The sequence below is a fragment of the Stegostoma tigrinum genome, chromosome 5, assembly GCF_030684315.1.
Source record: "Stegostoma tigrinum isolate sSteTig4 chromosome 5, sSteTig4.hap1, whole genome shotgun sequence".
In the NCBI taxonomy this organism is placed as follows: domain Eukaryota; kingdom Metazoa; phylum Chordata; class Chondrichthyes; order Orectolobiformes; family Stegostomatidae; genus Stegostoma; species Stegostoma tigrinum.
This window is the reverse complement of record NC_081358.1, coordinates 33,566,735-33,580,867: the sequence shown is the minus strand read 5'-3', so window position 1 is coordinate 33,580,867 and position 14,133 is coordinate 33,566,735.

Sequence of the window (14,133 nt, the reverse complement as noted above, 5' to 3'; positions counted from 1 at the left end):
GACCCAAGGGGTAACTTCTTTACGCAGAGGGTGGTGTATGAATGGAATGAGCTGCCAGAGGAAGTGGAGGAGTCTGATACAATTACAACACTTAAAATGCGTCTAGATGGGTACATGAATAGGAAGGTTTATAGGGATATGGGCCAAGAGCTGGCAAATGGGACTCGATAAATTTAGGATATTTGGTTGGCATAGACAAGTTGGACCAAAGGGTCTGTTTCCACGCTTTAATAACAAAGTGTGAAGCTTAGTTCGCAATAAACAACCGCACCTCCCAGTCACGAACCATTTTAACTCCTCCCTCCCATTCCTCAGACGACATGTCCATCATGGGCCTCCTGCAGTGCCACAATGATGACACCCGAAGGTTGCAGGAACAGCAACTCATATTCCACGTGGGAACCCTGCAGCCCAATGGTATCAATGTGGACTTCACAAGCTTCAAAATCTCCCCCTCCCGGACTGTATCCCTAAACCAGCCCAGCCCGTCCCCGCCTACCTAACCTGTTCTTCCTCTCACCTATCCCCTCCACCCACCTCAAGCCGCACCTCCATTCCCCACCTACCAACCTCATCCCGCCTCCTTGACCTGTCCGTCCTCCCCACCTCCCCACCTATACTGTCCTCTCCACCTATCTTCTCCTCTCTCCCTATTTATTTCAGCACCCCTCCCCATCCCCCTCTCTGATGAAGGGTCTAGGCCCGAAACGTCAGCTTTTGTGCTCCTGAGGTGCTGCTTGGCCTGCTGTGTTCATCCAGCTCCACACTTTGTAATATAACAAAATGTGAGGCTGGATGAACACAGCAGGCCAAGCAGCATCTAAGGAGCACAAAAGCTGACGTTTCGGGCCTAGACCCTTCATCAGAGAGGGGGATGGGGTGAGGGTTCTGGAATAAATAGGGAGAGAGGGGGAGGCGGACCGAAGATGGAGAGAAAAGAAGATAGGTGGAGAGGACAGTATAGGTGGGGAGGTAGGGAGGGGATAGGTCAGTCCAGGGAAGACGGACAGGTCAAGGAGGTGGGATGAGGTTTGTAGGTAGGAGATGGAGGTGCGGCTTGGGGTGGGAGGAAGGGATGGGTGAAAGGAAGAACAGGTTAGGGAAGCAGAGACAGGTTGGACTGGTTTTGGGATACAGTGGGTGGAGGGGAAGAGCTGGGCTGGTTGTGTGGTGCAGTGGGGGGAGGGGACGAACTGGGCTGGTTTAGGGATGCGGTGGTGGAAGGGGAGCTTTTGAAGCTGGTGAAGTCCACATTGATACCATTGGGCTGCAGGGTTCCCAGGCGGAATATGAGTTGCTGTTCCTGCAACCTTCGGGTGGCATCATTGTGGCACTGCAGGAGGCCCATGATGGACATGTCATCTAAAGAATGGGAGGGGGAAGTGGAAATGGTTTGCGACTGGGAGGTGCAGTTGTTTATTGCGAACTGAGCGGAGGTGTTCTGCAAAGCAGTCCCACCTCTCCACACTTTGTAACCTTGGATTCTCCAGCATCTGCAGTTCCCATTATCTCTGTTTCCACACTGTACAGCTTTATGACTCTATAGCTCTATCATCACATTGTAGTTTTTGGGAGCTTACAGTGTGTATACTGGCTCTCATGTTTCCTACAATTCAACAAAAGTACTTCATATGCTGGAAACTGCTTTGAGGTGGCTGTTGGTCATGATAAGTGTTATATGAATGCTTTTCTTCTTTGTTATTTCTGGACCAGAAAGTGCTATTAGGAGGAACTCCCAGGATTTTGACGAGTGGCAGCAAAAAAGTTGCAATATAACTCCAAGGCAGAATATGAAAGGAACTTACATCTGTTCCCATGTATCTATTGTACTTGCTCTCCTAGGTGGTGGAGATTTGGAAAGTGCTGCTGAAGACGATCAGCATGTTGCTATGCTGCATCTTGTGACTGGTGAATATCAGCTGCCAACATGCTTTGACAGTAAAAAGAGAGAATGTTTAAGATGGTGAATGTGTTGCTGATGAAGCAATCTGCTCTTATCCTCGACACTGTTGAGTTTTTTGTGTGTTTAAGCTTCACTGATTCTGGAAAGTGACAAGCATTCCAACACAATTCTGAAACAGTCTTGTTGGACACCTTTTGGGAATCAGGAAGTGTGCCATCTTTTCACATTGAAATTTATGATTGTGACCGTCTAATCCTTTCTTCCTCAAATGTCTGCTGAACCTCCTGTCAAATACATCAAACATTTTGATTCAATTGCAAGCTACAGCAAAATTCCCCCCCTCAGAACTATTCATGTAGCCAAAGTATTTATTTGGCATTTCAGTCAACAGTAGGCCCACAATGTTACTGGCAGAGGATACATGGTGGTAATGTAATTGACTATCAAGAAGCAATGTTTAGATTTGTTTATGTCAGAAATGGTCATTTCCTAGCATTTTTGTGGTATAAGTTTCAGTTGCTACTTATCAGCTCATGCCTGAATATTGTCCAAGTCTTGATACATGGCAGAAACCAACAAATGCTGGAGGTTACACTGGGTCAGACCACATCTACAGAGAGAGAGCAAGCCAATGCCTCGAGTCTAGATGACTCTTCATCAGAGCTTGCTGTCTCTCCATGCTTGCTGTCTGAGCTGCTGGGATCTCCAGCATCTGTTGTTTTCAGTACAGGTACAACATCTGCACTTATTTGTTTCCATATTGTTACATAGCAGCGTGGATGGCTTCGTTATCTGAGGAGTTGTACAGCAGCAAATGTTTTGCGATCATCAGCATCAATCTTATGTTAGAGGGAAGATCATTGGTGAGACAACTGAAGATACTTAGCCTTAGATATAACCCTGAGGAACTCCTGCTACAATCTGCTGCAGCTGATTGTTCTCTAACAAGTACAACCATTTTGGTTTGTGTTGGGAATGACTGAAACCAGCAAAACATTTCCTGCTTGATTCCCACTTATTTCAATTTTACTATGATTCCTTGATGCTTCACTCAGTCAAATTTTGCCTTTATTACATACAAGGGTAGTCACAAATTTATTATAAAGTCAAACAGACATTGAGATGTACAGTACGGAAACAGCCCAATGCGTCCTTGCTGTCCAGCTATCCTATATAAATCTAGTTCCATTTGCCAGCATTTGGCCCATATCCCTCTAAACTCTTCATATTCATATATCCATCCAGCTGCCTTTAAATGCTGTAATTGTACCAGCCACCACCAGTTCCTCTGGTAGCTCATTCCATACACACGCCACCCTCTGCATGAAAATGTTGCTCTTTAGGTCTCTAAATCTTTCCCCTCCCACCTCAAACTTCTGCCCCTCCAGTTTTGGACGCACGTAAGCCAGGGAAAAAACCTTGTCTATTCATACAGTCCATGCCCCTGATGATTTTATAAACCTCTTTAAGGCCACCTGTCTGCCTCCAATGCCCTTTCATTCTCTTCTTATAGCTCAAACCCTCCAACCCTGGCAACAGCCTTGTAATTCTTTTCTGAGCCCTTTCAAGTTTCACAACATCCTTCCTAGAGCAGGGAAACCACAACTGAACACAGTATTCCAAATTAGCCTAACCAATGTCCTGTATAGCCACGGCATGACCTTCCAACTCCTATACGCAATGCACTGACCAATAAAGGCAGGCATGCCAAATGGCTTCCTCACTATCTATCTGGGATTCTACTTTGAAGGAGCTATGAACCTGCACTCCAAGGTCTCTTTGTTTAGCAATCCTCACCAGGACCTTACCATTAAGTGTTTATGTCCTGCCCTGATTTGCTTTTCAAAAATGCAGCACCTCACGTTTATCTAAATTAAAACTCTATCTCACACTCCTAGGCCCTTTGGCCCATCTGAGATTGAAAGAGTGAAGAGCATCAAGTTCCACGCAGTGATGATAATCAACAACCTGTCCTGGACTTCCCATGTAGATGCGACAGTTAAGGAGGCCAACAACACCTCTTCATCCTCAGTCAGTTCAGGAAATTTGCCATGTCCATAATGTCCCTCACCAACTTCTACAGATGCCCAATTGAAAGCATCCTGTCCAGGTGCATAACGGCCTGGTACAGCTACTGCTCTGCCCAGGAATGTAAGAAACTACAGAAGGTGGTGTGCACTGCCCAGACTATCATGGAAGCCAACCTTCTTTCCATGACTTACTGCCACAGAAAAGCAGCCAACAACATCACCGACCCATCGCACCTTGGTAATGAGCTCTTACAACCTCTTCTGTCAGGCAGGACCTTGAACACACTCACAAGTAGGAACAGCTTCTTTCTGGCAGTTATTAGACTGTTGAATAGACTCTTGCCTCAAATAATGTAACCTGCAACGTAACCTGTATGCCTCTAAGTCTGAGCTTGCAGTCTTGCTCACCGAGTCAGTGTGTTTGATTGCAGACGTTTCACTCTGCTAGGTAACGTTGTCAGTGCACTTCTAGAAGTGTCAGTGTTCTGTCCTGCTCAGGACATTATTTAAACAGGCCACAACACATTGCAGCAACCTTGAGCTGCATAACGTAGAACAGGAGTGCTTATATGAGTTTCTAAAACGAATGGATACCCAAAAAGCACAATCCACCATTACCTCTGTGACAGACCACAACAAGAAGACACAACATGGCCAGACACGCTAGTCACCCAACTGTATATCAGAGATGTATCAGAAATGACCATAAGACCCCAGCTCTCAGGGTAGCCCACAATTCAACAAGCACCCAATGACAGATACTGATGAACGTAAATGATCCCATACCCTCAACCAATAAAACTAATGCAATATACAAAATGCTATGCAAGGACTGTGAGAAACATTACCTAGGCCAAACTGGAAGAAAAAACTGACAATAAGGATACATGAACATCAACTAGCCACCAAGAGACACGACCAGTTCTCACTGGTCTCAATACACACAAAGAAGGACACAAATGCAACTGAGACAAAACAACCATCATAGCACAAGACAAACAGAGACATGCCAGGGAATTCCTCGGGCCTGGCATTCCAACCAGAATTCCGTCAACAAACACATTGAATGGACCTGATATATAAACCACTGTAAAACAGAACCAGAAGTGATGCCAACTACCCCAGCAAACCGAGGCATATAAATAACAACAAGTAGGACACAATGCCAATGCTTCACCCAAGGTGCACTGACAATGTTGCCCATCAGGGCGGCGAAACATCTGCAATCAAACACACTGGCTTGGAGAACAAGTCTACAACCTCATCCACAACCCGAACTGCAAATCTCCTAAAAAAAAACTTTGCCTCTAAGTCTTTTGATCTGTACATCCTTTGCTTGCTGTGATCTGCCTGTACCACTCATAAACAAACGTTTCACTATATTTCAGTACAAGTGACAATTGATCAACCAACCAAACAATCAATCAATTTGATCAAGGTCCCATTGTACACTGAACATTATACATTCTTGGCTGTCCACTACACCTCCAGTTTTGGTGTCACCATACCTCTTACGTTCACATCCAAATCATTTACATAAATGACAAAAAGCAGTGGATCCAGCACCAATCCTGGTGACATACTGCTGGTCAGAAGCCTCCAGTCTGGAAGGCAACCCTCTACCACCACCCTCTGTTTTCCAGCTTTGATCTAGCTCTGTATCCAAATGGCTAGTTCTTCCTGCCCTTCTGTGGAATATTACTGGGCTTGAAGACAGAAATCCTCAGGCATGAATACAAGGGAGAATGGCCATTTGTCTGATGGTGGGTGTCCTTTAATTGTTGTTGTGTTTTTTTTTGAGCTTTATTCTTATTTAGGTTTGCTTATATTAAAATTGATTTTGTTACTATTGAGCTTAAATTTTAGCTTGAAGTCAATTTAAACTACACAAGATTACAAAGAAACACACACAAAAATGGCCATTCAGCCTGACCAATCAATGCCAGCATTTATGCATCATTTGGCTTCCTCTCAGAGAGTCATACAAATTGGAAACAGGCCTTTCAGTCCAAGCAGTTCATGCCGACCATCAACCCAGACTAAACTACTCCCACTTGCCTGCTCCTGGCCCTTAAATCGCTCCAAACCTTTCCTATTCATGTATCCAAAAGTCTTTTAAAATGTTGCAATTGTATCTACATCCACCACTTCCTCAGGAAGTTCAGCCCACCCACGAACCACCCACTGCATAAAAAATCTTTTTGAAACTCATCATTATAACCATCAAATCCTTTCTTCGTCAAATATCTGTCAAACTTCCGAACAAATACATCAAACTATTTGATCCAATCACTCACTCAGCAAGGGTAGATGATGTTCTCAGACACCACCATCTTCACATTCCCATCCAAACATAGACATGCCTGACTTGCAGTTATATCATCATTCCTTCACCGTCACTGGGTTAATATCCTGGAATTTTCTTCCTACAAGCATCAGGGTATGACCCTCCACCTCAAGGACTGCAGCAAGTCAAGAATACAGCACACCATCATCTTCTCCAGGCTAACAGGGATGGGCATTCAAGTTTGGCTCAGTCAGTGATGCCTTTACACCATGAGCAATTAAAAAAAAGTAGTCACTAAGAAATCCAGTAGGGAATTCAGAATAAATATTTTTTACCCAATAAGTATAAAAGTATGGAACTTGCTAGCTCTTATAAGTGAGAGAGATCACAGGTTTGGAAGACACTGTCAGAGGTGTAATGGTGAGTAACTATATTGCATGTTGTAGATGGTACACAGCTGCTGCTGTGCGTCAGTGGTGAAGAGAATGCAAGTTGAAGGGGTGGATGAAATGTCAATCAGGCCGGCTGTTTTGTCCTGATGGCATCTTAAATATTGTCAGAGCTGCACTGATTCAGGCAAGTGAGCAGTATTCATCGACTCCTGACTTCTGCCTGGTAGAGTATGGACATACAATGGGTAGACCTATAGAAATACCTACAATGAATAACTCACATCATGAAAGGGGTCCCCACTGAAACTGAGGTGGGAAGGCCCTAAATGGGAATCCTGATGACTGGCTGTAGAAAGTTAATTAAGCCAATTGATGAGCTACTTAAAGCCAATTATAACAAAAGAATGCTCCTGAGATGCTGCTTGGCCTGCTGTGTTCATCCAGCTCCACACTTTGTTATACCAACAGAATTAGTGGCTCCTCAAGAATACCTCAGCCGATAGCCATCCTAGTCTGAAAACATCTGATCTCGGAAGCTAAGGCAGACCCAGGCTTGGTTAACACTTGGATAGGAGACTACATAGGAACACCAGGTGCAGCAGGCTGGGGTCTTGTAGTGCAGTGGTAGTGTCCCTATTTCTGGGTCAGGAGGCCCAGGTTCAAACAGCTGCAGGAATGTGTAATAAAACCTCTTGTGAGGTGGAAGAAGAAAATGGGATTTACACAGCTTTCCTGTGGTTCTATAAACTCTGTTGGGTTTGCCTGATGCCTAATTTTGAGGGGAGAGAGGGTTGCAGAGGAAGGGAAACCTTATATCAGGCATTCAGTACCCGAATAAGTTTCTGAAATTTACCCCGAACCAATATCATCAACACCAAACTGAGGAACCATCAAGGAAAAAATATAGGGACTTGCAGGACATGACTTAAATAAATTCCCCCTACATTTCGTTCGAAATAAAACAACGCTAAATCCTAATTTTTCTTTTAGATTCCTTACAGTGTGGAAACAGGCCCTTTGGCCCGACAAGTCCACACTGCCCCTTGAAGTGTCCCACCCAGACCCATCTCCCTATAACCTACACATCCCTGAACACCATGGGCAATTTAGCATGGCCAATCCACCTAGCCTGCACATTTTTGAATTGTGGGAGGAAACCGGAGCACCCGGAGGAAACCCACGCAGACACGGGGAGAATGTGCAAACTCCACACAGACAGTTACCCAAGGCTGGAATCGAACCCGGGTCCCTGGCGCTGTGATGCTGCAGTGCTAACCACTGAGCCACCGTGCCACCCCAATATTCTTAAATCCTTAAGATGGAACTGCTAGATTGGAACCAAAACACCAATATTTAAATAAGAACAAAATCAAATTCATCTTGGTATGCAAATACTTTTTAGAGCATCTACTTGATTGTCCTTCAACCATTCCCTGATTTCTTGATCTCAGAACTGTGCATGCAATTTTATTACAAGAAATTTCACGTCTGAATGCAATTATTATTGCTGTGTATAAATGGATGCACCATCTGAAACCACACCCTTTTTGTAACTGATAATTACAGTATATGTTGTGATAACTCATGAAACACACGCATAATCATTAATACTAGACTAATTATTGACTTTCTCATACTTAACTCCCTACCCTAATTTTATCTAATTGTGATGACTAGCACTGCAATTTTCGATGCAAGCATATCAAAATAACAAATATCTAAAAATAGTAACCATGAACCACTAATAGGAATTGTATCTTCACTCAATCAGTTTGTAACATCAGCTATAATTTCCTTTTTTGGTATTGTTTCCAAACATGTAAATGTCAGCATTTTAAATTTCATATTCAAAACCACGGACTGAAAATTTCTGCCATGAATGCCACAACTTCAGTATAGCGACAGCATGATTCTGAATGATTCATACAAACCTACAGGTAAGTTAATTATAATTTATATCCTGTTTTCTAATATCTAAAAAAGTGTTGCAACTTTAGTTTCATTGTTCAACCAGAAAATTACTCAATAGCAAAGTGCTTGGAGTGCACTGACTGTTGCTATTGTTATGCAAACCTCTGGTAGCTACAACTAATTAATGCCAGAAAACTACATATCACCTAAGTCGAGATAATAAAATGTGAGGCTGGATGAACACAGCAGGCCAAGCAGCATCTCAGGAGCACAAAAGCTGACGTTTCGGGCCTAGACCCTGCATCAGAGAGGGGGATGGGGAGAGGGAACTGGAATAAATAGGGAGAGGGGGGGAGGCGGACCGAAGATGGAGAGAAAAGAAGATAGGTGGAGAGAGTGTAGGTGGGGAGGTAGGGAGGGGATAGGTCAGTCCAGGGAAGACGGACAGGTCAAGGAGGTGGGATGAGGTTAGTAGGTAGATGGGGGTGTGGCTTGGGGTGGGAGGAAGGGATGGGTGAGAGGAAGAACCGGTTAGGGAGGCAGAGACAGGTTGGACTGGTTTTGGGATGCAGTGGGTGGAGGGGAAGAGCTGGGCTGTTGTGTGGTGCAATGGGGGGAGGGGACGAACTGGGCTGGTTTAGGGATGCAGTAGGGGAAGGGGAGATTTTGAAACTGGTGAAGTCCACATTGATACCATATGGCTGCAGGGTTCCCAGGCGGAATATGAGTTGCTGTTCATGCAACCTTCGGGTGGCATCATTGTGGCAGTGCAGGAGGCCCATGATGGACATGTCATCTAAAGAATGGGAGGGGGAGTGGAAATGGTTTGCGACTGGGAGGTGCAGTTATTTATTGCGAACTGAGTGGAGGTGTTCTGCAAAGCAGTCCCCAAGCCTCCGCTTGGTTTCCCCAATGTAGAGGAAGCCACACCGGGTACAGTGGATGCAGTATACCACATTGGCAGATGTGCAGGTGAAACTCTGCTTAATGTGGAATGTCATCTTGGGGCCTGGGATAGGGGTGAGGGAGGAGGTGTGGGGGCAAGTGTAGCATTTCCTGCGGTTGCAGGGGAAGGTGCCGGGTGTGGTGGGGTTGGAGGGCAGAGTGGAGCGAACAAGGGAGTCACGGAGAGAGTGGTCTCTCCGGAAAGCAGACAGGGGTGGGGATGGAAAAATGTCTTGGGTGGTGGGGTTGGATTGTAGATGGCGGAAGTGTCGGAGGATGATGCGTTGTATCCGGAGGTTGGTGGGGTGGTGTGTGAGAACAAGGGGGATCCTCTTTGGGCGGTTGTGGTGGGGGCGGGGTGTGAGGGATGTGTTGCGGGAAATACGGGAGACACGGTCAAGGGTGTTCTCGATCACTGTGGGGGGAATGTTGCGGTCCTTGAAGAACTTGGACATCTGGGATGTGCGGGAGTGGAGTGTCTTATCGTGGGAGCAGATGCGGCAGAGGCGGAGGAATTGGGAATAGGGGATGGAATTTTTGCAGGAGGGTGGGTGGGAGTAGGTGTATTAAAGTAGCTGTGGGAGTCGGTGAGCTTGAAATGGACATCAGTTACAAGCTGGTTGCCTGAGATGGAGACTGAGAGGTCCAGGAAGGTGAGGGATGTGCTGGAGATGGCCCAGGTGAACTGAAGGTTGGGGTGGAAGGTGTTGGTGAAGTGGATGAACTGTTCGAGCTCCTCTAGGGAGCAAGAGGCGGCGCCGATACAGTCATCAATGTACCGCAGGAAGAGGTGGGGTTTGGGACCTGTGTAGGTGCGGAAGAGGAACTGTTCCACGTAACCTACAAAGAGGCAAGCATAGCTAGGGCCCATAGCCACCCACTTAGTCTGTAGGAAGTGGGAGGAGTCAAAAGAGAAGTTGTTGAGGGTGAGGACGAGTTCGGCCTACCCCCGAGCTCGTCCTCAACCTAGTTCTCAACCTCTCCCCTCCCCCCACTGCACCACACAACCAGCCCAGCTCTTCCCCTCCACCCACTGCATCCCAAAACCAGTCCAACCTGTCTCTGCCTCCCTAACCTATTCTTCCTCTTACCCATCCCTTCCTCCCACCCCAAGCCGCACCCCCATCTACCTACTAACCTCATCCCACCTCCTTGACCTGTCCGTCTTCCCTGGACTGACCTATCCCCTCCCTACCTCCCCACCTATACTCTCTCCATCTATTTTCTTTTCTCTCCATCTTCGGTCCGCCTCCCCCTCTCTCCCTATTTATTCCAGAACCCTCACCCCATCCCCCTCTCTGATGCAGGGTCTAGGCCCGAAACGTCAGCTTTTGTGCTCCTGAGATGCTGCTTGGCCTGCTGTGTTCATCCAGCCTCACATTTTATTATCTTGGATTCTCCAGTATCTGCAGTTCCCATTATCACGTAAGTTGGTTAGCTCAGCTGGCTGGATGACTGTTTTGCAATGCAAAGTAATGGCAACAGTGTTCAATTGCCACACTGGCTGAGGTTACCATGAAGGATTTTCCTTTTCAACCTCTCCCCTCACCTGAGACATGGAGACTCTCAGGTTAAAACGCCAACAGTCGTCTCTCTCTAATGAGAGATCAGCCCTATGGTCTGGTAGGATTATGGTGACTTTTTCAACCTATCTGCATTGTGTTTTGAATGTGTACAAATCAACTGCTAAGAACTATTTGTTCAACACAATATTTGGTCCGTTTTAGCTGGAGCTATTGGAGTCAGTGAAATGTGAGCAAAATGGCGATTTTGTCTGCATGAATCATGGAATAATATACCACAGAAAGATGACATTTGTCCCATCCAGTGATACTAGTTTTTGAGAAATCTATCTAATTAGACCCAGTTGCCCCCTATTTTTTGCTCACATCCTGCAAAATGTTACTTGCAGATATTTATCAATACATAGGAATAGACAAAGAAGGAGCAACAGTAAGATATTCAGCTCTTCGAGCCAGCACTGTCATTCATTAAGATCATTGCTGATCAGATTGTAACCTCAAATTTGCATTTTCATCCACTCCCAATAATTTTCACTCCCTTGGCTTAATGACAATCCATCTATCTCCTCCTTAAAAATATTCAAGGACTTTACTTTAAGCCCTTTCCAGGAAGAGACTTCCAAAGGCTTATGATCCCCCAAGAAAATATATCACCTCATCTCTGCTTTAAACAGGTTTCCTTAGTCTTAGATTGTCCCAAGAGAGGAAACATCCTCTTCACGTCTGCCCTGTGAAAACCCCTCAGGATCTAACCCCCTTCTGTTTTGTTTCAATCAAGTCACCTTTTATTCCATTGAACTCAAGTGGATACAAGCAGAGTGTATCTTTTATCACAATACAAATACCACATTCCAGGTATTAGTCTCGCAAGGTTTTGGAGTAGATACGTAGCTCGGGTTGTGGGCGTTGAGGTCGGTTGGCTTGCTGAGCTGGTTTGTTGTTTTGCAAATGTTTCATTACCATGCTGGGTAACATCCTCAGCGCACCCTCTGATGAAGCATCGGTGTGTTTTCCTACCTGGTTTTTAAACTTTGGGGTCCGTTGAGATGGATTGCTTCACCTCCGGTTTTCCTTTGGAGTGGAGCGTATATGGGGTCAAGTTCAATGTGTTTATTAATAGCATGCTTCGTGGAGTGCCATGCTTCCAGGAATTCTTGTGCTTGTCTCAGCCTGGCCTGTCACAGGATCTTTGTCTTGTCCCAGTCGAAGTCATGGTTTTTCTTGTCCATGTGGATGGAGATGAGTGAGTATTGGTCGTGCCTTTTTGTAGCCAGTTGGTGTTCATGTTCTCTTGTTGTTAGTTTCCTTCCTGTTTGTCCAATGTAGTGTTTCTCAGTCTCTGCAGGGGATCTTGTAGATGACATTGGTCCTGTCCATGGCAGGGTGTGGGTCTTTAGATCGGGAGAGCAGTTGTCGTAGGGTTGACGTTTGCTTGTGTGCCACTCTGACTCCTAGCAGTCATAGGAGTCTAGTGGTGAGTTCCGACATGTTCCTGATGTAGGGTAGTGTGATGAGTGTGTCGGGGTGTGTAGAATCTTTCTGCTGCTACTCTTGTAGGCATCTTCTGACCCAGTTCTTTGTATAGCCATTATCCTTGAACACTTGGAAGAGGTGATATTCTTCCTCTCAGTGTAGTTCTGTGTTGCTGCAGTGTGTTGTTGCCCTTTTAAATAGTGTTCGCACGCAGCTTCGCTCGTGTGTGTTGGGATGGTTACTGTTGAAGTTCAGTACCTGGTCTGTGTGTGTGGCTTTTCTGGGAGTCTGGAGTTTCCCATTTGTCTTTTGCTCTACCATGACTTCCAGGAATAGGAGTTGTTTATTCTTCTCCTCCTCTCTGGTGAATTTTATTCCGGTGAGGGTGTTGTTTATAAGTTTGTGTGTCTCTTCTAATTTGGTCCGTTTAATGATGACAAAGGTGTCGTCTACGTAGCTTAGCCACAGTTTAGGTTGGATTTGTGGAAGGGCAGTTCTTTACAGTCTTTGCATCACTGCTTCTGCTTTGAGTCCAGAGATAGGTGATCTATTAGTCTACACTAGTCATTTGTCTAGTAAACCATCTCACTGTTGCCTGCTATGCATTTATATCCTTTCTTAAATAGAAGTGACCAGTTAATGTTCACAGTATTTCAGATGCATACTCACCAGTGCCCTATTTAACTAAAGCATAACCTTCCTACTTTTATAAACATTCATTATGAGGGGAATTGAAAACATTCTCTTAGTTTTCCTAATTACTCTAAAGCTGCATACTAACCTACTGCAATTCATGCATGAACATGCCTAGATTACATTACCTTTTGAAGGTTATTAGTGCATCTGCTTCCACCATCCTTTAAAACATTCCAGATCATTAATACTGAAGGAGTAATTATTTCTCATGTTGCCTCTGCTTCTTCTGAAAATTACTTTGCATCTCTGTCCTCTTGATACTAATTCTTCTTTAGGAACTAAAGATTAATTGTAACAATCTATCATGCGCTCATAATTTTGAACAAACCTGTTCTCTTAATCTTTTCTGTTCTTAGGACAACAATCTCAGTTTCTCCATGAAATGGAAGTCTTCCAACCATGTACATTCCAGTAAAATTCTTTTGCACCTTGTTTAGGCCTGGACAAATTGGTATTCATATTTGACCAAACAACCTAGCTGAAGCCCAACCTGTGTTTTATAAAGTTTAGCCAAACTTTTTTGATTTGCCTTCCATGATTGGTATAGAGCTGAGGACTTCTTTTTTTTACAACTTTCTCAACTGGCCCTGTCATCTTGAACAGTTTACATGTTTCTCCATTCCTATACCACTTTGAAAAATGGTACCATTTATTCTGTATCACCAGTTCTTACGAAATATGTTATTGTTCAGTTCTCTGTCCTCAGTTTAATTTGGCTTATGTGTTGTTTTTATTCACCAGCATTTATTCCCATCCCTAATGATGCTTGAGAAGGTGGCAGTGAGCTGCCTTCTTGAACTGCTGCAGTACATTTCTGTCCATTTCACCAGTTTCACTTCTTCTGCAGCCTGTTTCTTTCTATTTTAACTATATTGTGAGGATCTGCACCATCTGCAAACTTTAGATTCATATTCTATATACCTAAGCACAGAGTATTAATAGAATCCCTACAGTGTGGATATATCTTTGGACT